At 50.8% G+C, this 26,439-nt stretch overlaps 1 long non-coding RNA gene across 4 annotated transcripts in view; it reads left to right on the top strand.

Moving 5' to 3' along the window:
* Positions 1 to 8,069, top strand: part of LOC109455710 (protein ELFN1) — a 64,989-nt gene extending 56,920 nt beyond the window's left edge. For all 4 annotated transcript variants that reach the window (XR_002138703.2, XR_012489939.1, XR_012489938.1 and 1 more), the window contains one exon: positions 61 to 8,069. This is a non-coding gene — a long non-coding RNA (protein ELFN1). The remainder of the gene's footprint in view (positions 1 to 60) is intronic.
* Positions 8,070 to 26,439: the final 18,370 nt, after the last annotated feature.

The raw sequence follows: 26,439 nt of genomic DNA, 5'->3' as shown, positions 1-26,439 counted from the left end.
CTGGGGCCTGGGGGACGCCCAGCCACCTCCTGACTGGCTCTCTCCTTTGTCTTGCCGCAGGTGAGCTGGAGGAGGTGCAGGGTGGAGCTGTCCGGACGCCCAGGCCGATGGGCAAGGAGGCCATGGTGGTGGCAGCACACAGCGGGCAGACGATGAGAGGCGGCTGGCAGTGAGGGGGCGCGTTCCCTCCCCGCTCTCGCACTGTGCGACCATGTGGTTTGGGACAGGACACCCCTGAGTGTGTGGGCACCCTCCTCTCCTGCCCCTCCTTCCCTCCGGGGGCGCCCCCCAGCCCCCCACCCGGTGTCCCTGGCAGGCTGAGTGCGGCCTCCTGAGAGGGCAGTCCCCATGGCCGGGGGCCCGGGGGCCGTGCTGTGGGTGTGTGTGATGGCAGCCGCCCTGCTGCACGCGGGCGGCCTGGCCCGCGGGGACTGCTGGCTGATCGAGGGCGACAAGGGCTTTGTGTGGCTGGCCATCTGCAGCCAGAACCAGCCGCCGTACGAGGCCATCCCGCAGCAGATCAACAGCACCATCGTGGACCTGCGGCTGAACGAGAACCGCATCCGCAGCGTGCAGCACGCCGCACTCAGCCGCTTCGGGAACCTCACGTACCTGAACCTGACCAAGAACGAGATCGCCTACATCGAGGACGGCGCCTTCTCGGGCCAGTTCAACCTGCAGGTGCTGCAGCTGGGCTACAACCGTCTGCGCAACCTGACGGAGGGCGTGCTGCGTGGCCTGGGCAAGCTGGAGTACCTGTACCTGCAGGCCAACCTCATCGAGGTGGTCACGCCCGGCGCCTTCTGGGAGTGCCCCAACATCGTCAACGTGGACCTGTCCATGAACCGCATCCAGCGGCTGCACAGCGCCACCTTCGCGGGCCTGGCCCGCCTGTCGGCCTGCGAGCTGTACAGCAACCCCTTCTATTGCTCCTGCGAGCTCCTGGGCTTCCTGCGCTGGCTGGCGGCCTTCACCAACGCCACGCACACCTACGACCGCATGCAGTGCGAGTCGCCGCCGCACTACTCCGGCTACTTCCTGCTGGGCCAGGGCCGGCTCGGCCAGCGCAGCGTTCTCACCACACTGCAGTCTGTGTGCACCGATGGCGCATACGCGGCAGAGCCCCGCCTGGTGCCAGAGCGGTCGCCACCGGGCCGCGTGCCGCCCACACCGCTGGAGCCCAGCGAGGCCCCCTGCACCGCGGACGAGTGCTTCTCTGGCGACGGCACCACCCCGCTGGTGGCCCTGCCCACACTGGCCACCCAGGCCGAGGCACGGCCCCTCATCAGGGTCAAGCAGCTGACCCAGAACTCGGCCACCATCACGGTGCAGCTGCCCAGCCCGTTCAACCGCATGTACACATTGGAGTATTTCAACAACAGTAAGTCGTCCACCGTGTCCAGGCTGACCAAGCCCCAGGAGGACATCCGCCTGACCAACCTCTACACGCTCACCAACTACACCTACTGCGTGGTGTCCACCAGCTCCGGGCTGCACCACAACCACACCTGCCTCACCATCTGCCTGCCCAAGCCACCCAGCCCACCGGGCCCTGTGCCCAGCCCCTCCACGGCCACCCACTACATCATGACCATCCTGGGCTGTCTCTTCGGCATGGTGCTGGTGCTGGGCGCCGTCTACTACTGTCTGCGCAAGCGCAGGCGCCAGGAGGAGAAGCACAAAAAGGCGGCCGCGGCCAGCAGCCTCAAGAAGACCATCATCGAGCTCAAGTACGGGCCGGAGCTGGAGGCGCCCGGCCTGGCCCCACTGTCCCAGGGCCCACTGCTCGGCCCCGACACCGTGACCCGCATCCCGTATCTGCCAGCGGCCGCCAGTGACGTGGAGCCATACAAGCTGGTGGAGAGCGAGACGCCCAAGGCCAGCAAAGGCACCTACATGGAGGTGCGCACCGGGGAGCCAGCAGAGCGCAGGGACTGTGAGCCGGGCCGGCCGGGCCCTGACAGCCAGGGCTCGGTGGCCGAGATCTCCACCATCGCCAAGGAGGTGGACAGGGTCAACCAGATCATCAACAATTGCATCGACGCGCTCAAGTCCGAGTCCACCGCCTTCCAGGGCGGCAAGTCGGGCGCAGTGTCCACGGCCGAGCCGCAGCTGGTGCTGCTGTCCGAGCCGCTGGCTGGCAAGCACGGCTTCCTGTCGCCTGTGTACAAGGACACCTTCAGCCACGGCCTGCAGCGGCACCACAGCGTGGAGGCGGCCCCGGGGCCCCCTCGCGCCAGCACCTCGTCCAGCAGCTCCACGCGCAGCCCCAGGGCCTTCCGTGCCGAGGCCACCGAGGCCAAATACATCGAGAAGAGCTCACCCGCAGCCGACGCCATTCTCACTGTGACACCCGCGGCCGCTGTGCTGCGGGCCGAGGCCGAGAAGAGCCGCCAGTACGGCGAGCACCGGCACTCGTACCCCGGCTCCCACACGGCCGAGCCGCCCGCACCTCCGGTGCCCCCTCCCCATGAAGGCCTGGGTGGCCGCAAAGCGTCCATCCTGGAGCCGCTGACCCGGCCGCGGCCCCGCGACCTGGCCTACTCGCAGCTGTCCCCGCAGTACCAGCACCTGAGCTACGCCTCCAGCCCCGAGCACAGCTGCAGGGCCCCCCACAGCATCTGGGAGCGCCTCCGCCCCAGCCGCCGGCGGCACAGGGACCATGAGGAGTTCTTGGCCGCCGGCCACGCGCTGCGCAAGAAGGTGCAGTTCGCCAAAGATGAGGACCTGCACGACATCTTGGACTACTGGAAGGGCGTGTCGGCCCAGCACAAGTCCTGAGCCCCGGCACCGTGACGCCCGCGGACCAAAAAGGACCCAAGCCCCACTGCAGCTCTTTGTAACCCAGAGACTGTCACCTGTCACACATCACACACACACACACACACACACACACACACACACACACACACACACACACGGCAGCATTGTGGAGCCTGAAGACCCACGTAGAAAGCGGGGAGGGGGCGCAGACACTGACAGTAAATGGACCGTAGCCATGTACACGGACCTGCCCTGAGACCTTCTCACCGGTGTGAGCAGCCCGCCACACACACTGTGCACACGCACACACACACGCACACGGGACTTCGGAAAACTGTGTCTTAGGGATGGGGTGGGGGAGGGGAATTTTTTTTTCCAGTATCTTTCCTATTTCGATTCTTCTCTGTCTCCTTTCTTTTCCTCTCTATTTTCTTCCTTTTTTTTAAATAACAAAAGTAAAGTTCTCTTAAAAATTAAGACATAAAACACCAGACGTGGGGAGCGTGGCCACCTGGCTCCTCGCATGGTCTCCTCCGTCCGTGGTTTTCTGTGGACTCTCTTCAGTCCGTGTCTTCGTTGCCACCTCTGGAGGCCACCAAAGAGAGGAAGAGTGAATGCAGGCGGCCGAGTGGCGTGGGAGGTCCTGGAGCCCTGGGGGACTCGAGGGGTCGGGGTGTGCCTGTGGACGGCTGGGGGACAGGCCTGGGAGTGTGTGACGCAGCCCAGTCCCCACTGTACACTGTTGTCCTACTGTACAGAGAAAGTATTTCTATATTTGCAATGTTTGCTGTAAAATGAGAAAAAGAAAAAAGGCTATGTCTACTAAAAAAATTTCTGCATAGGAAAAAAACCCAAACACTTGTTTGTACTAGGTTTTTACTGTGGGATTTAGGGAAAGACTTGGGGTTTCTTTAGTGTCCATTAAGGGGGTGGTTTTATTGATGTGGGCCTTGGGGTGGGTTCAGGTTACACGTGGGTCACCACTGAGCTGTCGTCCCGAGAGAACAGACGTCACAGGCAGGAGGCACACGAGAGCCCGTGGGGGCGGTGGGGAGCCCGCACGGGGTTGGAGAGTGTGCAGCGGCTTTGAGAAGCCGTGCGGGCAGGTCAGGAAGGAGGAGTGTGCGGGGCCTGGTCGTCCCTCGGCCACGTGTGTCTGTGTGTGTGACCAGGTGTGTATGCACAGGACCAGGCGGGAGTGGGCCTGTGGGCAGCAGAGGTGATGGGGTGTGGATGGCGTGGGTCCCATGTGAATAGGTGAGATGGAGGGGGTGTTGGGGGGTGGTGTCCTGTGATGGCTGGAGCCCCACCTGCAGGGAAAGAGCCGTGAGAGCCCTGTACCGCAGGCCCTGGGACGCTGGAGCCCTGAGCCAGCCTCTCGGCCCCGCGCACCATCCCCTGCCCAGCCTGGTATGGCCCCAAAGTCACGGTGAGCAAGCGGTTTGAGGGCACCTATTCCAGGGCTCTCCAGAGACCACGTCCCTGCACCAGCCCAGAGGAAGTCCCTTTTCTCTTCGTGCCCCTGAGCCACGGCCCCTCTCATCCTGCCCTCAGGAGCCGCAGCCAGAGCAACGCTTTGAGGATAAGGTGTCATTTCTGGGCCCCTTGTCCACCTGTCAGCAAGGTTGGGGCCCTGTGCCCAGCCTGGGCCCTCCTGCCCCACCATCTACCTGGCCCAGCGGCCCCTCCCTTCCCCCTCAAAGGCCTGCACGCCACCCCCTCCATCCAGGGCAAAGCCCTTCCCAATCTAAATTTCTGACAAAGACCCAGTAAAGTATGAGTGGGGGCTGGAACTGAAGCCCAGACGCCATAGGGAGCCCTGAGACACTGAACAGGAACAAAGATGGTGGCAGGTTCTCAGGGTCTGGGGAGTCACCAGGAAAGGACGGGGTGGCCCAGCCTGACTCAGCAGTGGCCAGGGGTGGGGCAGCCCCCAGGGCTGGCGTGTGGCGGCCCAGAGAGGGACCTGCCTCGCCCAAGGTTACACAGGAGCTTGGCCGTCGTCCTGGCCGTGGGACGGAAGCAGGGCCAGGCTGCCTTAACCTGCTGCTCCTTGTCACTGAGGAGACACAGTTGGCTACTTATAGGGAATTGGAGAACAGGGGACCTGTGGTAGAGGTTCTGCCCAAGGTAAACGTGGCAACCGGCCAGACAGGCCAGGTGTGTGCGAGGGACAGGCTGAGAAGGCTGCCACCAAGCAGGGGTTTGAGGCGAGAGGCAAAGACCTGGAGAAGGGCACGGGGTAGAGGCATGGGGTCCTGAGTGGCAAGAGGACAGTTCCAGAGCCCAGCCCTCTCTGATGCCCAGGGTTGGACAGAGGCGGCGCTAGCTGTCCAGCTCCAGGCCAGTCCTGGGGACACACACACATCTCACTGTGCCCTTGCTTGAAGGAGGTCACAGTGGAGGTGACAGGAGTGGACGTGCAGAAGACGTGCACACGCGTTAAGTACCTGCTGTGCAGGGCTCTGTGCCAATCACCGTACGGAGCGCAGCGAGGGGCCTGCCCTGGCCCCCATCAAGGAGCTCCCGGGCCAGCAGGGCACTCAGTGCAGAGGCAGGGGGTCCAGCTCAGCATGGCTGGGGAAGCAGGAGCCTGGAAGGCTTCCTGGGCTGGAGGCTGGTCTGAGAAGGGGAGCACAGTGAGGGAGGACGGTGGAGGTTGAGGCCCAGAGCCGTCAGTGTCCTTGTGGGCTCCAACCCAGCTGAGTGCAGGATGGAGGAAATCTGTGCGCGAGCCCCACCCTGGGCTGGAACTGGCATCCAGCTTCCTGGGGCAGCTCCACAGGGCAGCTCGTGATCTGAGACAGGGTTTGGGGCCCAAAGTGTGGCTCACACCCAGCTCTGCCACTGTGACTGCGTGGCCACAGCGGTCGCTGAGCCCTCGGCCCCCTACCCCACAGCACTGGGCTGCCGAGATGCTCCAATGGCTTGTGGAGCCAGAGGCTGCAGGTACCACAGTGGGTGTGTATCAGTTTTCTGTCAGCCCGATAACGCTCACCAACCAACCCCAACACATCACTGCTCACGTACCAGCCTGCCCACTGTCTGGGGATGGCTGGTGGGGCCTGGGGCACTGGGAGGACTGAGCGTTGGTCCACCTGTCTCGTTCTCCAGCATCCAGCCCAGGTAATGGCCAGAGAGCAAGCCCTCCTGGTCACATCTGCTAACCTTCTGTTGGTCAGAGCAAGTCACATGGCTGAGTTCCCTCAAGGGGTGGACGGTCACCCCATCTACAGTGGCATGTGGCATGTGGCATGTGGCATGGATGCACAAGGGAGGGGAGTCAGCACCATCCGATACCAGAGGCCAAGTACACGGCCGAGCCCACGCGCTGCCCCTCACCAGGTGGAACACAGCACAGAGAGCAGAAATTCCAAGACAGAGGTTCCCAGGGTCTCATTCATCCATCCATCCATCCATTCATTCAACGTACAATTACAGAGCGCCTACTGTGTGCCAGATATGCCAGGGACATCAGTGAAATCTGTCTCCTCCCCTTGAGAGTGTATCAGTCACAGTCCCAACGGGAAAGCAGTGATGCCCCCAAATAGGATAATTCAAGGGGGGAGGGTTGCCCACAAAAGAACCATTTCCAGTGTGAGGGTGTGGGGGACCCACAGGAGAGCAGCAGCTGAGCTGACAGCGCACTGGGACGAGGGCAGGAGCTGGAAGGAGAGGGACTGGACAGAGCTGCTGGGCCCTGGGGTGGCCTGCAGTGCAGGACCACCAGCCTGAGGTGACGCCACTCTCCTCCCACCCTCCCGCCCAGCTCTTGCGGGGCCTCCCCTTTGGCCAAATGTGCAGAAAACCAGGAGGCAGAAGTCCATTCTCGTTCAGACCATGGAGAGACAGCAAGTAAGAAAGGTATGGAGAAACATGGAAGGGTGAACGGGAGAGGCCTGGCCTGGGCCCATTCGGAAGACGCGGCCACTGGCCTGATCCCCCGACGTGCAACGACGGGCGCTAGGGAGCACAGAGCAAGAAGCCAGCACTTCCCCCGTGGAGTCTGCAGACTTCTCAGGGAGCAGCGCTCAAGACCTCGGGGACAAACAATAGCTGACGCAGTAGAGGTGGGGCGGTGGGAGACCGGCAAGGGACCCCCACCCAGAGAGGGACAGAGCCCAAGGTGCCCCCCGTACCCCAACCCCAGGCCGCAGGCCAGCTGGCTGCTGGGACCAGGGAAGTCAGTGAAGCCAGCTCGGACGGCCTGCCTTGCCAGTGTAAAGAAATCAGGGTGGGCTGTGGGCAGTGGGGGGGCACTGGTGGTATTTTACAGACTAATAACTTGTATTGATTTTTTTCCTAACTCAAAAGTAATCCCATTATTAGACAAACTTCAGAACACAGCTAAAGGTGAAAAAGAAAGTAGAAATCACTCTCTCTCACCACCCCAGATAACCGCGGCTACCATTTTGGTATCTGGCCTTCCAGTCCTTTCTCCATAAATGCAGCAGAGCTGGAATTTACACACTACACCACCCATGCCAAGAACTAGCTCTTTACACTCTGTAACGGCCTCCCTTACTCTGGAACCTCTGTGCCCCGTGATGGGGTGTAGGTGTGGTGCCCAGAGATGAGACCTGACAGGGAGTTTGTGGGACGCAGTGGGAAGGAAACGGAGCGTGAGAGAGGATCGCGGGGGGCGTGTGTGAGTAAGAGGGTCACTGCTCATGGAATGACAGGCTTGGCTAGTTCACAGAAGCGGCAAAAATAGTTCACAGTGGTACTGTCTTAGGTGAGCGCAGCACAGCGTCAAGACGAGGGAGCTGTGTGGGCCCCTGGGAAAATTACATTAACTAGACGGCAGATCTTAGTTTTCAGCAGCTTTCACATGCGCACGTGTGTGTATGTGTGTGTGTGCATGTGCGTGTGCGTGTGTGGTCTGCAAAGGCATCCCGTGTATAGGTTTGTGTGATCACCACCACAGTCAAGATACAGAATTGATCCACCACCACAAAGCCTCCCCCAGGCCGCCCTTTATACTCACCCCGCCCCCAACGCCATCCCGGACCCCTGGCACCACTAATCTAGTCTCCATCCTCGTCATTCTGAGAATGGTACATAAATGGAATCATACACTATGTAACCTTTGATATTGGTTCTCTCACGAAGCATGAGGCCTGTGCGATCCGTCCAGGTTGTCGCGTGTCTCAGTAGCGTTTTCCTTTTCACTGCTGCATTGTACTCCTGTGTGTAGATGATACACCTGTGTTTGTTTCACCTTTCACCCGCTGAAGGACATCTGGGTTGTTTCCAGTTTGGGGCTGTTACGAATAAAGCTGCTATGAAAATCCATATACAAGTTTTCAAGTGAATTTACGTTTCCATTTCTCTGGGACTGGTGCTCAGGAGCGCAGTTGCTGGGCTGTGTGGCGAGTGCATGGTTAGGAATGGAAGCAGCTACCACTGTTTTCCAGAGCGGCTGCCACAGTCTACGTCCCGCCATTTCCCTAATGTCTAGTGTTGTCAAACATCTTTTCATGTGCTATTTGCCATCAGTATCTGTTCTTTAATGAAATATTTCCTCATTTTTACCCATTTTTTCTGAATGTTTTGTTTTCATTACTGATGAGTTTTGAGAGTTCTTTATTATTTTCTAGATTGTGTTTTTGGCGTCACATTTAAGGACTCTGCCAGGCACTAGGTCCTGAGGATGTTCTATGTTTTCTTTTAGAGGATTTATAGTTTTACTTTTTACATTTAAACCCATAGCCTATTTTGAATAAATTTATGTAAAAGATATGAAGTTTACGTCAAAGCTTTTGGTTTGTTTATTATTTATTTTTTGCCTATTGATGTCTAGTTGCTCTAATACTATTTTTTGAAAAGACTATCAAACCTCCATTGAATGGCTTTTGCCCCCTTGGAAAAGTTTAGCTGGGTGTGTTGGTGTGGGTCTCTGTCTGGGTCTCTATTCTGCCCTGTGAATCTGCGTTTCTCCCTTCACCTGCACCAGTCTTCATTACCGCAGCTCTGTGGGGAAGCGTCACATGGGGTGGAGTCCTCCCTCATATTCTCCTTTTTAAATTTTTTTCTAGCTATTCAAATGCCTTTGCCTTTTCACATAAATTTTAGAATAAGCTTATCTATATCTATAAAACATCTTATTGGGATTTTAATAGGAATTGTGATACACTTATAAATTGAGGAAGAATTGACATCTTTACTATGTTGAGTTTTCTAATCCATAAATATAGTATCTCTCTTCAATTATTTGAATATTATTTTATTTTTTCATCAGTACTTTGTAATTTTCAGCATACAAATCCTGGACATATTTATACCTATCTTTTTTAGATATCGTAAATGGTGCTGTATTCTAAATTTCAGTTTTCACATGTTTGTTGCTAGTATATAGAAATATGATTGATTTTTATATTTGATCTTGTTCACTATAACCTTGGTGAACTCACTCTAAGTGATGTCTCTTTTTTACCTGATAATTTTATTTTCTCTGAAGTATACATCATCTGGTATTAATATACCCATGCCTGCTTTTTTAAAGTAATGGTTGCATGGTATATATTTTACCATTCTTTTACTTTCAACCTATCTACACAGTTATATTTGAAGTGAATTTCCTGTAGGCAGCATATAGTTGGGTAATGTGGGGTTTTTTTGTTTGTTTGTTCGTTTGTTTTTTAATCCACTCTGGCAATCTTTTTTAATTGAGTATTTCGATGATTTACACTGAAAATAATTACTGATGTGTTAGGGCTTAACACTGACATTTTATTATTTGTCTTCTGTTCCCTCTATTTTTTGTTCCTCTGCTTCCTCTTTCTTGCCTCACTGTGAGCTACTTAAACTTTTTTTTATAATTACATTTTGACTGACCTATAGTGTTTTTGAGTTTACCTCACTGTGTAATTTATTTTTAGCAGTGGCTAGCTCTAGATATTACACTATACGTACACATAAGTTATCACAGTTTACTGGTGTCAACATTTTATCATCATCAGAGACAACGAAGAGCTAGGGCAAGGTTGAACAATATGGCTAATCCTCTACATGAGGTCAATACTTCAAGACTGGGGGAGGTGGCTGTTTTATTTAATGCAGAGAAACCAACACAGAGAGTCAAGGAAAGTGGAAAAACAGAGGAATATGTTCCAAACAAAACAACAAGATAAAAGCTCAGAAAAGACATTAATGAAATGGAGATAAGCAATTTACCTAATAAAGAGTTCAGAATAATGGTCAACATGATGCTCACCACGCTCAGGAGAAGAATGGACGAACGAAGTAATAACTTCAACAAAGAGATAGAAAGTATAAGAAATACCAGATAGAAGTCACGGAGCTGAAGAATAATCAAAGTGAAAAATACAATAGAGGGGTTCAACAGCAGATGAGATGAGGCAGAATAAAGGGTCATTGAACTCAAAGACAGGTCAGTGAAACTCACCCAATCAGAGCAGCAAAAAGAAAAAAAAATGAAAAAGAGTAAAGATAGCTTGAGGGACTCATGGGACAACATCAAGCAGCTAAACATTCATATGACAGGGGTCAAAAAGGGAGAAGAGAGAGAGAGAGAATAGGGCAGAAAACTTATTTCAAGAAATAATGGCTGAAAACTTCCTAACCTGGGGAAGGAAAGAGACACCTAGATGCAGGAAGCCTCCAGAATTCCAAATAAGAGGAACCCAAAGAGCTTCACACCAAGACACATTATAATTAAAATGTCACAAGGAGAGAATCGTAAAAACAACATGTCATGTATTAGGAAACCCCCATCAGACTATGAGCAGATTTTTTGGCAGAAACTTTGCAGGCCAGAAGGGAGTGGCGTGATATATTCAAAGTACTGAAAGAAGAAATCTTCCAACCAAGAATACTCTACCCAGCAAAGGTGTCATTCAGAATTGAAGGAGAATTTTCCAGACAAGCAAAAACTAAACGTTTACACTACCACGAGACCAGCCTTACAAGAAATGTTGAAGGGAATTTTTAAAGCTGAAAAAAAAAGGTGGCAATTAGTAACAGAAAAACATATAAAAGTATAAATCTCACTGGTAAAGGTAAACATATAATAAAATTCAGAATAATCTAATGTTATAAAGGTGATGGATTAATCACATAAAGCTAGTATAAAAGACAAATGTAGTAAAAAATAACTATAATATTTGTTGAGCGATACACAAGATAAAAAGATAAGAATTATGACATCAAAAACATAAAACATAGGAGGTGGAGAAGTAAAATTGCAGAGTTTTAGAATGTGTTCAAACTTGTTATTATCGACTTAAAATAGACTGTTATAAATATAAGTTGTTTTATGGAAGCCTCATGATAACCACAGGCTAAAACTTATAGTAGATACACAAAAGATAAAGAAATCTAAGCATAATACAACAGAAAACCATCAAATCACAAAGGAAGAGAGCAAGGGTAGACAGGAACAGGGGAATTATAAAACAGCTGGAAAACAATGAACAAGATGGCAATAATTACATACCTATCAATAATTACTTTCAATGTAAATGGAATAAATTTTCCAATCAAAAGAACAGGGTGGCAAAATGGATTAAAAAAAAAAAAAAAGACCCATGTATATGCTGCCTACAAGAAACTCACTTCAGATGTAAGGACACACACAAACTGAAAGTGAAGGGATGGAAAATAATATTCCATGCAAATAGAAAATTAAATAAAACTGAGATAGCTATACTTATATCAGACAAAATAAGCTTTAAGACAAAGACTAGTAAGAGATAAAGATGGTCATTACATAATGATAAAAGGGTTAATCCAAGAAGAAGATATAACATTTGTAAATATTTTTGCATCCAACATAGGAGCACCTAAACACACAAAACAGACATTATCAGACCTAAAGGGACAAATAGACAGCAATACAATAATAATAAGGGATGTTAACGCCCTACTTTCACCAATGGATAGATCATCCAGACGAAAAAAAAATCAATAAAGAGACATTGACCTGCAATGAAACATTAGACAAGATTGTTTAACAAACATATACAGAACCTTCCATCCAAAAGCAACAGAATATTCTACTCAAGTGTAAATGGAGCATTCTCCAGGATAGACCATATGTTAGGCCACAAAGCAATTCTTAATTTAAGAAAACTGAAATCATATCAAGCATCACTTCTGACCACATTAGTATGAAACTAGAAATCAATGATAAGATTAAACCTGGAAATTTCACAAAAATTTGTGTATTAAACCACAGGCTACTGAACAACCAATGGGTCAGATGAAAAAAATTTTTAAATACCTTGAGACAAATGAAAATGGAAGTACAATATACCAAAGCTTAAGGAATGCAGCAAAGCAGCTCTAAGAGAGAAGCTCATGATGATAAATGACCTTGTGAAGACACAAGAAAGATATCAAATAAACCACCTGACTCTACACCTCAAGGAACTAGAAAAGAAGAACAAATGAAGCCCTAAGTCAGTAAACGGAAGGAAACAGCAAAGATCTGAGCGGAAATAAATAAAATAGAGACTAGTAATAGAAAAATCAATGAAACTAAGAGCTGTTTTTTTTTTTAAAGATAAACAAAATTGATAAACCTTTAACTAGGCTCACCAAGAAAAAAAGAGAGAGGACTCAAATAAAATCAGAAAAGAAAGCGATGTTACAACTGAGACCACAGAAATACAAAGAATCAGAAGAGGCTTCTATGAGCAGTCACACGCCAGATCTTGCAACCTGAAAGAAGTGGATACATTCCTAGAAACATACAACCTATTAAGGCTGAATCACGAAGAAACAGAAAACCTGAACAGCCTGATTGCTAGTAAGGAGATTGAATCGATAATCAAAACCTCCCAACACACAAAAGTCCAGGACCAGATGTCTTTACTGGTGAATCTACCATTTAAAGAATTAATACCAATCCTTCTCAAACTCTTCCAAAAAGTAGAAGAGGAGGTAACACTTCCAAAATTTTCTTTTGAGGCCAGCATTATCCTGATACCAAATGCAGAGAAGGCTGCCACAAGAAAAGAAAATTACAGACCAACATCCCTGATGAATATAGATGCAAAAATACTCAACAAAATACTGGCAAAATGAATTCATTGATACATTAAAAGGATCATACGCCATGACCAAGTGGAATTTATTCCAGGGATGCAAGGAATAAACTCCACAAAACAATCAATATGATACACCACGTTAGCATATGGATACAAATCATGTGATTATCTCTATAGATGCAGAAAAGCCTTTTGACAAAAGTTAACATCCATGTATGACAAATACTCTCAACAAAGTGACTATACAGAGGAAATGTACTTTAACATAATTAAGACCACATGTCACAAGCCCTCAGCTGACATCATACTCAGTGGTAAAAAGCAAAAAGCGTTCCTTCTAAGACCAGGAACAGGACAAGGACGGCCACTCTCACCACTGGTATCCAGCACTGTGCTGGAGGTTCTAGCCTGGCTAATTAGATGAGAAGAAGAAAAGAAGAGGTATCCAAATTGGAAAGGAAAAAGTAAAATTGTCACTATTTACAGATGACATGATGTTATATTATAGAAAACTGAAGACTCCACCAAAAAAAACTGTTAGAATAAATAAATTCAGTAAAGTTGTAGGATACAAAATCAATACACAAAAAAATGTACTGCCTTTCTATAGACTAATAAACTATCAGAAAGAGAAATTAAGAAAACAATCCTATTTACATTTGCATCAAAAAGAATAAAATACTTAGGAATAAATCTGACCAAGGAGATGGAAAAACCTGTACATTGAAAACTATAAGAAATTGATGAAAGAAAATGAACACAGAAATAAATGGAAACCCTAAAATTTGTATGGAACACAAAAGGCCCCAAATAGCCAAAGAATTCTCGACAGAAAAACAAAGTTGGAGACACCACGCTTCCTGATTTCAAACTATATTACAAGGCAATAGTAATCAAAACAGCGTGGTATTGGCATAAAAATAGACACATGGATCAATGGAATAGGACAGGGAGCCAGAGATAAACCCACGCTTATGTGGTTGATTAATTTATGACAAAGGAGCCAAGAACATAAAATGGGGAAAGGACAGTCTCTTCAATGAATGGTCTTGGGAAAACTGGACAGCCTCATGCAGCAACACGAAACTGGACCCCTATCTTACATGACACACAAAAGTGAACACAAAATGGGTTAAAGACTTGAGTGTAAGACCTGAAACAATAAATCTCCTAGAAGAAAACAGGCAGTAAGCTCCTTGACATGTGTGTTTGATGATGGTTTTTTTGGATTTGACACCAAAAGCAAAAACAAACAAGGGGACTCCATCAAACTAAAAAGCTTCTACAGAGCAAAGAAACCATCAACAAAACAAAAAGGCAACCTACAGAAAGGGAGAAAATATTTGCAAGGCATATATCTGATAAGGGGCTAATATCCAAAATATATAAAGAACTCATACAACTCAATAGAAAAAGCTTTGTAACTGTGAGGTGTAGGATGGTCACTAGGCTTGTTGTGGTGACCATTTCACAGTCGACACAAGTATTGAACCACTGTGCTGTACCCCTCGGACGAACGCAATGTTATATGTCAATTATAGCTCAATAAAAACCCAAAGAATATGTATTTTTTGAGCCCTACACCCTTTCTCCTCTTCTTCTGGGACTCTGCTGACACAAATGTTAGATCTTTTGTTATTGTTCCATGGTTCTGTTCATTTATTTCCAGTTTATTTTTCTCTCTGTTGTTAAGACTGGGTGATTTCTATATGTCTTTAAATGTACTGATTCTCTCTTCTGTTGTCTCCAATCTACTATTCCGGTTGTCCCGTGAATTTTTAGTTTTTGTTGTTGTTTTTTCAGTTCTGTAATTTCCATTTGGTTCATTTTTATACCTTGTTTGTTAGCAGGTATTTTCTTTCTCCTCTGTTCCTAGAATGTTCCTGGTCGTTTACACCTGCTGCTTTGAAATGTCTGTCAGGTGAGCCAAACGTCTGAGTCAACTTGGTGTCAGTGTCTGTTTTCTCCCAAGTTGTGACTGTTCTGCTTCTTGGGATGACGAGTGATTTTTCTGTTGTATGCGTCATTTTTTTTAGCATACAGAGACAGTGATATTCAGAATCCTTAGAGACTAGAATAGTATGGAACTGGCCAATCGAAACAATTACGGCCCTCTCTGCACAGGTGCTGACTAAGGACCAGGCTGGCTACACCAGGTGCACGCAGCCTAATTAGCCACACTGGGAAACATAGCTTTCTGAACTCGCTGAAGATATGAATTGTAATTTTAACTTTAAATGGGTCCTTTTTCCTGTTTGTGTCAGTGTTTGCCGTGAGATACATCCCTCCAATGGCGGCTGCGTCCTGGTGCTCCCTGGATGTCCAAAATGACACCTGGACAAGCTCACTGGGGCCTCCTGTGCCCAGCGGGGTTTGCCAGCTTGGAGGCCAAGCAGGGTGATCTGGCACTTTGTACACAAATCTTTTATCTCTGGTCATTTCTCCAAAACAGATTCCTCGAATCTCCCCAGGGCCCACTGGGAGACAGACAAGGGGACGTGGGCCTGGCTGCTGCTCCCGGGACTTTCACGTCGCCTGTTTGGAGCACAGAGCCTTCCTGTGCACCGTGCCTGGTCCTAAGCCCAAAGTGTGCTTCTTCCTGTCCTGGGACTGCGTCTCAAACAAGGACAGCCACCCAGCGACAGTCAGTGGCTTCTGGTCTCAGCCGAGATGAGCTCTGTGTGCATTGGGGCGTCTCCCAGAGGGTCCAGGTGGGGCTGGACGAGCCCTGCTGAGCCCAGAGCAGATAGTCCCGTAGGCATTTGCTAGAGGCGGCGGTTCTTTCCAGACCTCCCGCTGAGAAAGGCTGCCAGCGTGTGCCCAGAGGCTTGGGTGCCCAGGCAGCCCCATGAGAGGCGGTCCCCTGGGGCCGGGCAGCACTGGAGTGGGCAGAGCCAGGCCGGAGCCAGCCCACAGCCCCTGGTGCAGCCGGCCCTCGCACTCGCCCCTCGCGTTAGACTTGCTCTGTCTCGTCGCGGCTTCTCCCGGATTTGCGAGGCTCATTGCTGCTGGACATTTAGGGGAGAAGGGCCGTAGGCTCTGAGCCCATAACTGGCGCTCATCAGCTGTCCTGGACACCCTCGGCCTCGTCCAGACCTATGCTGGCCCCGACGGCTGACCCGATGGTAGTTCAGACCCTCAACATGGAGAGGGCCAAGTGTCTGGTTACAAGACCCAGTCAGGCCAGTGTCACTTCAGGTTCTCATTTGCATTAAACTGGACGTGGCAGGACTGAGATGCCCCAGACACCACCTGAGCGTCCAGCACACCCCTCGCTGTCCCCATTGTCCAGCTCTGCCTTCCTTTCTCCCGCCAGTGTGGTGGCAGCTTTTCTTGCCTGCTTCTATCATACTAAAAGGAGTCCAGAGTGAGCAGGCAGTGGCCCAGCTTGCGTTTGCTGGGACTGTCATCCTGTCCCCTGGAAGCCTCTTGTCTCTGGGAACCAGGGTCCCCAGACCCCGGGCCTGAAATTGGGTGATGGGGAACACTCATGGTGATGGCAGTGGTCCTACGTGCTCCTCCTGGGTCCCCAGAGACATGTCCTCTACATGTTGGAAAAACAGGATCAATGGCCACTGTGGGACATAAGGTGCCACCTGCTGAAGGATGCTTCTGCGTCTCAGGCGCTGGAAGCTCCATATCGGAGGAATCAGCTGGGGCTGCCCGACCGAGTCCCACCTGCTGGCGCTTTTAACAACAGAAATGCTCTCTCAGGTCTGGAGGCTGATGTCTGAGGTCACGGTGACACAGGGCCCTCTGGGTGCTCAGAGGGAGGGTCTGTCCCAGGCTTTGTCTTATCCCGCCTTCTGGGGGTTGCCTCCGCTCCCTGGCGTTCCTGGGCTTGGAGACGCAGCACCCATCTCTGCCTCACGCGCACAGTGTGCTCCCTCTTCTGTGTCCGCGTGTCCCCTTCTCACAGGGACGCCAGTTAGGCTGGATTAGTCAGGCGGATGACTTCCTCTAAACTCATCACATCTGCAGGTCCCAGGACCTGGGAGTTAGGATTTTAACATCTTCTGGGGTCATGACTCACCCCAGAACAGACATGTTATTATTAAAATTCAGCAGTGCCGGCAGCAATTGGTTAGAACTTACACAACGAGAAGGCTTTTTCTGGACAGCGTCTGTAGGGTGTGGTTGAGAATCGCCAGGGCACGGCAACAAGACAGCAGATGGACTGCAATCGGCTTTATATGGATTTGAAATCCCCGCCAGACCCTCCCTCTCCCTCTCCCACTGCCGTGCCGAGCGGCCACCACTTCCAGCCACAGCGATGGCACACGCGCGAGCCTGTGTCCTTAGGCTCTGGCACAGCGGGTCCGTCTGCCCAGCGGGCCACAGCTCCAGCCTTCTGCCACTGCCTGGTGGAGAGAGGGGGCTTGCGCACGGCCACCAGGCGGGAGGGACAGCGTGACGGTGTCCTGCGAACCTACTCACGCTCCCGGGGGGAGGGCCCTGGGCACCAAGGAACGCCCCTGAGGGCCCCTCTCAAGGTATAGCTTTCCCCCAGACCTTATGTAGCTCTAACTTTATGCTGTTACTATTTTGATTCTTATCCCACATGTTACCCTAATGGTTATTGGTAATGCACAGATAAAATGATTTTTCTTTGTTAAATTTAAGCTTTAGTTTACATACAGTAAAATTCAGTGTTTCTGGCACACAAGTCTAAGAATCTGGCAAGTGCATGGAGTTAGGCAGCCAACCCCCCAAAATCAAGATACCGTTAGTTCCAGCACCTCGAAAACACTCCGTGGAGCTGACCTTGTGTCACGCTCCCCACTCCAGCCTCCAGCCGTCCCGCGGCCGCCCCGCCACGGCGGCAGCCTTCAGCCTGGCCCCTGCTGGCCCAGCGTGTGTGTGACGGACCCGCGGGGTGGCGGCGCCTCACTGCTGCGTCACCTTCCAGGCCTAAGAGTTGCGTGTTTCTTACACAAGTATTTTGAAAGCTGATCAGTCTTTTCCAAAGACCAACTTCGTCTCTGTCACCTCCCCCTCATATCTTTACTTGGTTTCATTCATTTCCTCCATTTTCTTTGGATTCATTTTGCTGTTCTTTTTCTAACATTTTAAGTTAGATATGTCACTCATTTACTTTCAGTTTATCTTTTTCTTCTAATATGTGCATTTATGATTACAAATCACTACGTACCACATTATACTCTGTTCATTATCATTGTTTGATATTTTCATGATTGTTTAAAGTATTTGAACATTTCCCTTATGAGACTTTTTACCCGTGAGGAATTAGAAGTATGTTTTTAAATCTCCAGAGTCAGACTTTCAGGTGTTAGGGTTTCCTTGTCACTGGCTCACGGCCACGCTCCCCGTGCACGTCAGATGGGAGCGTGTTCCCCAGTTACTGCGCGCTCGGTTCTGCAAACACGTCAGGGATCAAGCCTGTTACTCCCGTTCAAATCTTCTGAGTTCTAACTGACGTTTCGCGGCTGTTCTGTCGTCACTGAGGGGCCGTGTCCCACACAGCACGTGCTGGTGGAGGTGAGTTGTTTCTGTAACTTGTCCTTCTCTTCTTCTTTCTTTTGTTTTCATTTCCTTCTTTCACATCTTTAAACATTCGGCTGTTCCATCTCCTGCTTCTGCCGAGTCCAACATCCAAAGTCTTAGGGACGCCGCTCTGTGTGTTACGTAAGGAAGCAGAGTCTGACCTGGACTGACTGCAGGAATCCCCAGACCTGGGGCGAGGTGGCTCCTTCCCAGAAAAACCTGTGTTTGCTTCAGGCAGGTCCCTGGGGCACTGCAGCTCCACTTGTAATTATAGTCCTTTCCTTGCCATTTTGGGATCATGCAAAGGGTATAAAACTCCGGGTTCAAACCCACATTAGGGCAGGCCAGTGCCACACAGTCCCAGGGGATTAAAGAAAGCAAACTTCCCGGGCTGGGGTTGGCCATTTCCTGGCCTGCGGCTGTACCTCCGAGCCCTGGTGTCAGGCGAGGGCTCTGATCCACGCCCCGTGTCCCATGCTCCCAGGCACAGTGTGGCTCTGGGTGTTGCCGTTTCAGCACGTGCGACCTCTGGGCTCAGCCCCTCTCCTTTCCACCCCCCTCCCCCCAGAACTTCCCTACTGTCCTGCTGTTTCTTTCTGCCCACTTAATGTGCTCTGCAGGGGGTACCCTCAGGGTCTGTGGCCCAGGCAGATGCTTGGGCGGCCCACCGCCAGGGTTTCAGACTCAGGCCAGAGTGTGGCCAGAGAGGGTGCATTTCTGACAAGGTCTCCTGTTGCCCACTGCTGGTGCGTGGACCACGCTGGGAGCGCGTTCACCTTTTCCTGTGGTGGAACATCTGGAGGACACGGCCCAGAATGACCCCCACTTCAGTGTTCTCAGTTGAGCTAATGAAGCTCTCGTGGACACCTGCAAAGCTCAGCGTGTGGGAATCCCACGAGGCCTCTGCAAACGCACTGCACTTACCCCTAACACCTGCAGCAACGCGATGTGGAATTTCCAGTGTCACTGAGAAAACATGACACTTGTCAGCAATGCGTTAACACTGGTTTCAAAAAATTGGCTTTAGAGTTTACACATTTCACTAACAATCTGTCTTTTAATATAAATCCTGGTTTTCATTAATTCCTTCTTCCTGTTTTCCTTTTAGGTGTGTTCTGATGGCTAAGTTCTTGGCTTTTATTATTTTTTGTTAAGTAATGAAAGCATTTAATCCTGTAAGTTTTTCTTTCCTCAGCCTTGGCCATAAATGAAATGGCTGACATTCTCTTCATCGTTATAAAGTTTAAGTGCAATTTTTTATTTCCTCTTCAACTCAAGACTTACGAGTTTTGGAGAATATTTTTAAAGTCGAATTTAATGATAAAACACTTACTAATTAGAGTTATAGTGCTTTGCTCTTTGAGAAAATGGTCCATATCGTAAATATTGATTTTTTTATTGTTTCAATATACTGTCAATTTTCCTAAATGTTACATAGGACTCAAAAGGTATATTCTCTGCTTGAATGAAACACAATCAGAACACACTTCTCTGAAATAAATCCTATGACTTGCAGTGCTCAGATTTTCTCTCACTTGTCTTATTCTTTGCCCCCCAGAGTGAGTCTGTGGTTTCCCCAGCTTTCTCCCTTCAGGTCCCTGGACCAGGTGCCCGTGGGGAGCCACCGCTGAGCCAGAGCGAGCGGCGTCACGCACGTGCCCTGGGCTGCTGCACATGGAGCCAGCCTGAGTGGCACCGGCTCACCTGCCCCGTCTGGGGCCCCCACCGTCATGGCTCGTCTGCATTTCCTGGTCTGGGCCTCCTGCCTTCCCTGCCTGCACCCGGAGGGTTCCTGCTGCCCCAGGGACTGCACCCACACTTCAGTGAGCCCTGGGTGCCCTTCCTTCCTGAGCCCTGGGATGTCCTTGCATTCTCTTCTCATCGCTATAGGCACTTTCCTATCCTAGCACGATAATTCTTTACATTAAATGTCTGCGGCTTAAATTGCTGTGTGGTTTCTGTCTTTCTGGACCCAGATGAAAACTTGAAGAATAAGAGCAAATTAACCCCAAAACAGGCAGCAGGAAGGAGACGGAAAAAGAGCAGAAATGAGTGAAATTGGAAAGAGAAAAACAACGGACAAAAAAAAAAATCAATGAGACCAAAACCTGGTTCTTTGAAAAGGCCAATACATTTATAATAAATCCCCAGCCAGACTTAAAAGGAGGAGGAGAAAGAATAAACCAGCAACACCACAAATTAAAGGGCCACCGTCACGGTCCCCACAGACGGTGCGGCAGGTACCATGTGCTCACGGTGCTGGAGCTTGGAAGACCGTGCTCCTCGAACGACACAAAACACCAAAGCTCACTCCAGAAAAAATGGATAAACTGGATACTCCTCTATCTATTAAGGAAATGAAATTTATACTTAAAAACACTGCAAAAATAAAATTCCAGGCCCACGTGGCTTCTCTGGCAAATTCCACCAACTAGCGAAGGAAGCAACACCGAGAGTACACGGTTCAGAGGGAGCGGAGGGCCGCGCCCACTCATCTGTGAGGCCAGCATTACCCTGACCCCAAAACCAGACACAGGCCTTACAAGAAAATGTCAGGATATGGCTCATTAATGTACACCCCAGAATCCTTTTCTAAAATCTAGCAAATTGAATCCAGCAACGTCTGAAAAGGACAGCAGAGCACGACTGAGTGGGGTTCATCTTGGGAATGAAAGGTGGGTTGAACGTTTAAACATCAGTCATGGGGTCCCTCAATAGAGGCAGAAAGCCTGCGCTAAAGCCCCACAACTGGTCATCAGTAAAATGCTCAGAGTACGGCTAGAGCAGTACTTTCTTAAGTCAAACAAGGGAATGAAAATGACTTACAACGTCGTGTCCACGGTGAGACAGTGAACACTTGCCCCCTTTGAAAACAAAACAGGAGCAGGCCCAACCACTCCGTCTCCACACCCGGGCAGGAGAGGCCGCCCGTCAGCCAGGCAGCGAAAGGGGAAACGACAAACATGGAATTGGAGGACGTGAACGGACATTACTCAGACGTGACTATGGGCGCAGTAAGTCCAAAAGGGCCTGTGAGTGACTAGAATTAATAACGAATTTAGAACAATTCAGCAGACAGCCTATTTCAAGCTACGGTCATTACGAGTGTGCAGTGGTCATCAGTGGGTGATGCAGAGCCTCGATTTACCCCGATTTAGGACCGGGACACCTGGGATGGCAGGGGAAGGTGACCTCATGTTCCCAGGAGGAAAAGATGAACCTCGACCTCACCGTGCATAAAATTATTTTCAGGTGGGTCCTAAAATGAGGGAGCTTCTTGAGTAAATATGGAGCCATACCCTCATAATCTGGGGCTACACCAAGATGTCTTATAATATGCAAAAAACACTGTTAGAAAGTGATAAATTGGGCTTAATTAAAACTGGCAACTTTGGTTCCTCAGGAGACATTATTAAGAAAATAAATAAGCAAGCCCACAGTCTGGGAGAAGGTATGTGTACACATGTATCTGACAAAGACGTCGTACCCAGAAGATATAAACATTCCAACAAATCAGTACGAAAAAGGAAAATAACCCAATTTAAAAATGCGCAAAAAGATGGCTTCCAGTGTCCATCTGTGGGCATATGAGGAGCTTGGAGTCGTCCCCTGTCCGCACAACAATGAAAGAGCTGAACAAACTGAAAACCAACAGCTGCCTTTAGGGTCGTCAGAGAGGTAAGGTCGCGGGAGAAGCGGCTGTCCCCAAACGGGACACAGAGATGACAACTTACCCTCCGAGACTGAGCAGCAGAAGTGGCTGCCCCCATAGCTCCGGGCGTTTCTGTGGGATTTAACCCCAGAGTCCCAGCAGGTTCTGTCAGTGAGTGTGGGAATGCCCTCCCTGGGGGTGGGAAGGAGCCTTCGAAGGCCGGGCACAGTTCTTCCGAGGAGGCTCAAGGAGCCTTTCCTGTGGGCGTTTCCAGAGCCTCACCTGAGGGCTGGATGCGTGAAAGGTCGAGAGGCTCTGAGTGAAAGAGAGGCTCAGGCAGCCACACAGGCCCGGCTCCTCCCACATCACAGGTGTTGCCTTTTAGGTGATGGAGGAAGGACCCTCCACCAGCACTAGGGTTACAACCCGCGTTCTGCAGTGGTCTGGGACAGAACCACGGTACCTCCAGCAAACACCAACTAACACCCAGTGAGTTGCCCTCACAGGACGGAGGGACTGGAACTCTCCCTGCCCCTCCGGTGGCATGGGCAGCCCCGGGGACACTTCTGGATGAGGACCCTTTAACTCCGGGGTTGACCAACAGAAATGCACGCTTACGTTCTCTAAAAGCCTCGGCAGGAGTGCTCACGGGGTCCCGTTCTTGAGGCCCGGCCTGGGGACAAGCCATGTGTCCGTCACAGCAGAGTGGAGGAACTGTGACCTGCTCACACAAGGCAGTTCCCTTGTGCTGATGACGAAGGAGAACTGCTGCTGCCTGGAAGGTTCTTGCCACCACAAGACATGATGTGTGCGGTGAGGGATCGGTACACATGTACCTCGTGAGACTGTCACCTGGTACACCTGAGGCTCACACAATGGTACGTGGCAATTATAGCTCCACAAGCGGGAAAAACCCAGACGGCTACTGCCTCCTGAGGGAAGAGGTGAGGGTGCCTTACAAGGGCAGCAGGGGAACTTTCTGGAATAGTGGCCATGTTTTGTATGTTGCTGGGGGTTTGGGTCACACAAGCTTACACATTCGTCACTTCGGGTTTTTACATTCCATTTGTAAATGTCACTTCAAAAGAGCAAAACTAGGGCCAGCCCGGTGGCTCAGGTGGTTAGAGCTCCATGCGCCTGACTCCGAAGGTTGTCGGTTCGGTTCCTGCATGGGCCGGTGGGCTCTCGATCACGGGGTTGCCAGTTCGGTTCCTCGAGTCCCGCAAGGGATGGTGGGCAGCGCCCCCTGCAACTAAGATTGAACACGGCACCTTGAGCTGAGCTGCCGCTGAGCTCCCGGATGGCTCAGTTGGTTGGAGCACGTCCTCTCAACCACAAGGTTGCCGGTTCGACTCCCGCAAGGGATGGTGGGCTGCACCCCCTGCAACTAGCAACGGCAACTGGACCTGGAGCTGAGCTGCGCCCTCCACAACTAAGATTGAAAGGACAACAACTTGACTTGGAAAAAAGAAGTCCTGGGAGTACACACTGTTCCCCAATAAAGTCCTGTTCCCCTTCCCCAATAAAATCTTTAAAAAAAAAAAAAAAAGAGCAAAACTGTAACCATCGAGCGAGCTCTGGCTGGTCTCACAGATGCTGAAGGGCCTGTTGGGAAGGGCCTGCACATGTGCACCTCACTCGCAGGCAAGGACATGCTGAGTGCCCGAGCTTCCTGTGACGTGCTTTCACCTTTCCGTGAAAAAGACTGGCAGAAGAATGACCTCGCGGCAACACGGTCGGATGTGTCACCAACCACGGACAACACAAGAATCATGCTGTCTGATTTCATTTATATAAATTTCAAAAATGGGCAAACCTCAAGTGGGATACCCCCCCCCACTCGCCCTGTGACGTCACAGGACTCCAGGGGATGGGACACACTGGCACTTCCTCGCCCTGACAAATGACAAGTGAACGGCGCCACCTGTCACCCACCGACCGGCTGTGAGTGCGGCGGTAGAGGCGGTCTCTCTCTCTCTCAACAACAGAATCGTTGCCAGAACCAGACGCCCTTGCGTCCCCGTCCACACTGACACCAGGATGGACGTGTGGCCACCGGGAAGAGCAAGGGTCCGGAGCAGACGTGCTCATCCCCGGAAATGTGATTTATGGCAGCGCAGAGGTGTTCATCGGGAAAGAGACCATTAACAAATCTGCCGCGACAATTAGCCATTCGTGTGGAAAAAGTGAAATTGGATTTCTGTCTCCCACCATAAATAAAACGCCCTGGAAGGCGACAACGTGGGGGCTCATTCTGCAGGACCTCACTGTGTTGGGAAGACGTGCTTAAACAAGACGCAGAAGGTGCCAAGCCCGGAGAAAAGATTGATCAGTGTAACTATTAATACATTAACACCGAGAACTTTGTTTATCAAAACGTGACACGCAGGGTACAAAAGCAGGTCACACAGTGGGAGGAGATGTTTGCACACAGAAAGCAGCAATGGGGTTGTGTCAGCCGAGAGAACTGCAGACCAAGCAGTGGGAAAGAGACCGCCACCCATAGAAAAACGGGTACCAGGTGGAACAAGCATCCCACAAGAGGGGACGTGACTGCTCACAGCAGGAAGAGGCACTGAGCTTCCTGGCGGTGAGGCCGGAGCCCCGAGCAGCGCCCACCACCCCGGCCTGGAGAGTCTGAGCGCACAGTTGGTGGGTCCCACGGGTGAGCAGGGGGCGGACATGCGGTTGTCTGGGTGCCTCACGGAAGAATCAGGCTCTGGCCTATAAAGCTCCATCTCAGCAGACGTGATGACCCCACAGTCGACTCCTAGCTGGATCCTAAAGAAAGGTTTGTTCCCCAGCCCGAGGCGCTCTGGGACGCTCACAGCACGGGCTTTTAGTGGCAAAAAGCTGGAACCAGCCCAAACGTCCATGTGACAGATAAATGGCTTAACAGAGCTTTACTACATTCATACAATGGAAGTTCACACCCTGGTGAAAATGACTGACTGCAATGCAGGTGGCATGGATATACCTTCAATACATCACGCTGGGTGGGAAAAATTATGTAGATTACATACAGTGAATCCAAAAGCTGGCAAACTAAACCATGCGTTGCTTAGCGTTGTATGTGTGTAACAGCCACGAACAAAACAAGAAGACTGATAACCATGCAGGCACTGAGTTGGGGGGCTTGCTGTGCCATGGTGCCCCAAGGCACACACCAGGTGACATATTCTCTAGTGGGTGTCACATACACATGGCCAAGTTAATTACAGATAGAAATGAAAGCCCAGGCATCAGGGAACAACTCACGCCTGACCCACAACTTCCTCTTTCAAGGGGAATGATTAATGCGTCATCCAGCTGAACGGAGAGGCTTTCCGAGGTCCAGACCTCGTTCTGTTTGCACTGCCTTAAGTGCCCCCACCATAGCTGCTCATCCCCGAGCTCTCAGGTGTGTTCCGCCTCTCAGCCCGTCAGAACACGTCTCAAGGAACACTCAAGGTGGGCGTGCTTTCTGAGCCCGTGTGCCGGGGCGTCTCTCGCTCGAACATGTGAAACACAGTGTCTCTGACTCTGAAAGCCTGGCTCACAACTTCCTCCTGTCGACGCTGTACTCGGCTCAGCTGTGGCTTGGCCTTGAGTTCTGAAGGGTCCGCTCCCAGCAAGGAGTCCACTTTCCAGCCCAGATGCTCAAGAAACTCGTGGGTTTGGGGTCTTCCTGGATGCAGGGGCGTCACCCACAGGCCTCCTCTAGTTGGGGAGGGTCCCCCGCGGTGCCTGCCAGGACGTGCCCCTCTGGGGTCACTGACGGTGCTCCACGTTCTCCTGCCACACCGTCCTCATGGCAGCTCCTTCACCCTCTGCATCCGGACAGCGGCTCCAGTCAGCAACCCGACGTCCCCCAGCTTCTGCTCTGCCCTCTGCGGCCTCCAACGGGCCGCTCCGTTCTGCCCTGGTCTCATTTCCTAGACTCCGTGCCTCATCCTCCCATTTTCCATCTCATCGTTTGCTGTGAATAAAGACGTCACCTTTGAATAGCGTTCTCCTCAGCTCATCAGTCAGGACACTAGAAAGGAGCCTCCAGGAGCCCCTGGTGGGCCGAGGACGAGGGTGGTGGGGCGGTCTGAGTGCTCGGAGGGACAGCCCGTGGGAGTGGTTTGTGCGTGACGTCTGTGTCCCCTCTCTGCCTTTGGGATGAAGGGGACGCCCACCACAGCAGAGAAACGAGTGCACGGTGAGGCAGCATCCATGAAGACGCGCCGGCTCCAGGCTCAGACGTCGTCTCCGGACACCTGTGCCCTGGGTGGGCCGCGGGCCCCCGTCACTGAGGGGCTCTCACGTGGGGAGGAGGCTCCTGCTTTTGCGCGTCCTCTGATGATCGATTCGCTAATCTTACGCATCTAGGAAGGATATTCCCCTAAATATTTAAACACTTGCACAATTAATGAATCCCAGCTGAAAAAATTAACCAATAAAACTTCCCAGATATTTAGATATTGATTATAAACTTGAATCAAATGCTTCTAAATGTGTAATTAAAATCACAAGCTAAGAGCG

This window comes from Rhinolophus sinicus, linkage group LG10, assembly GCF_036562045.2.
Source record: "Rhinolophus sinicus isolate RSC01 linkage group LG10, ASM3656204v1, whole genome shotgun sequence".
In the NCBI taxonomy this organism is placed as follows: Eukaryota; Metazoa; Chordata; class Mammalia; order Chiroptera; family Rhinolophidae; genus Rhinolophus; species Rhinolophus sinicus.
Note: the sequence above shows the minus strand (reverse complement) of the source record. Positions and strands in the feature narration are given on the sequence as shown.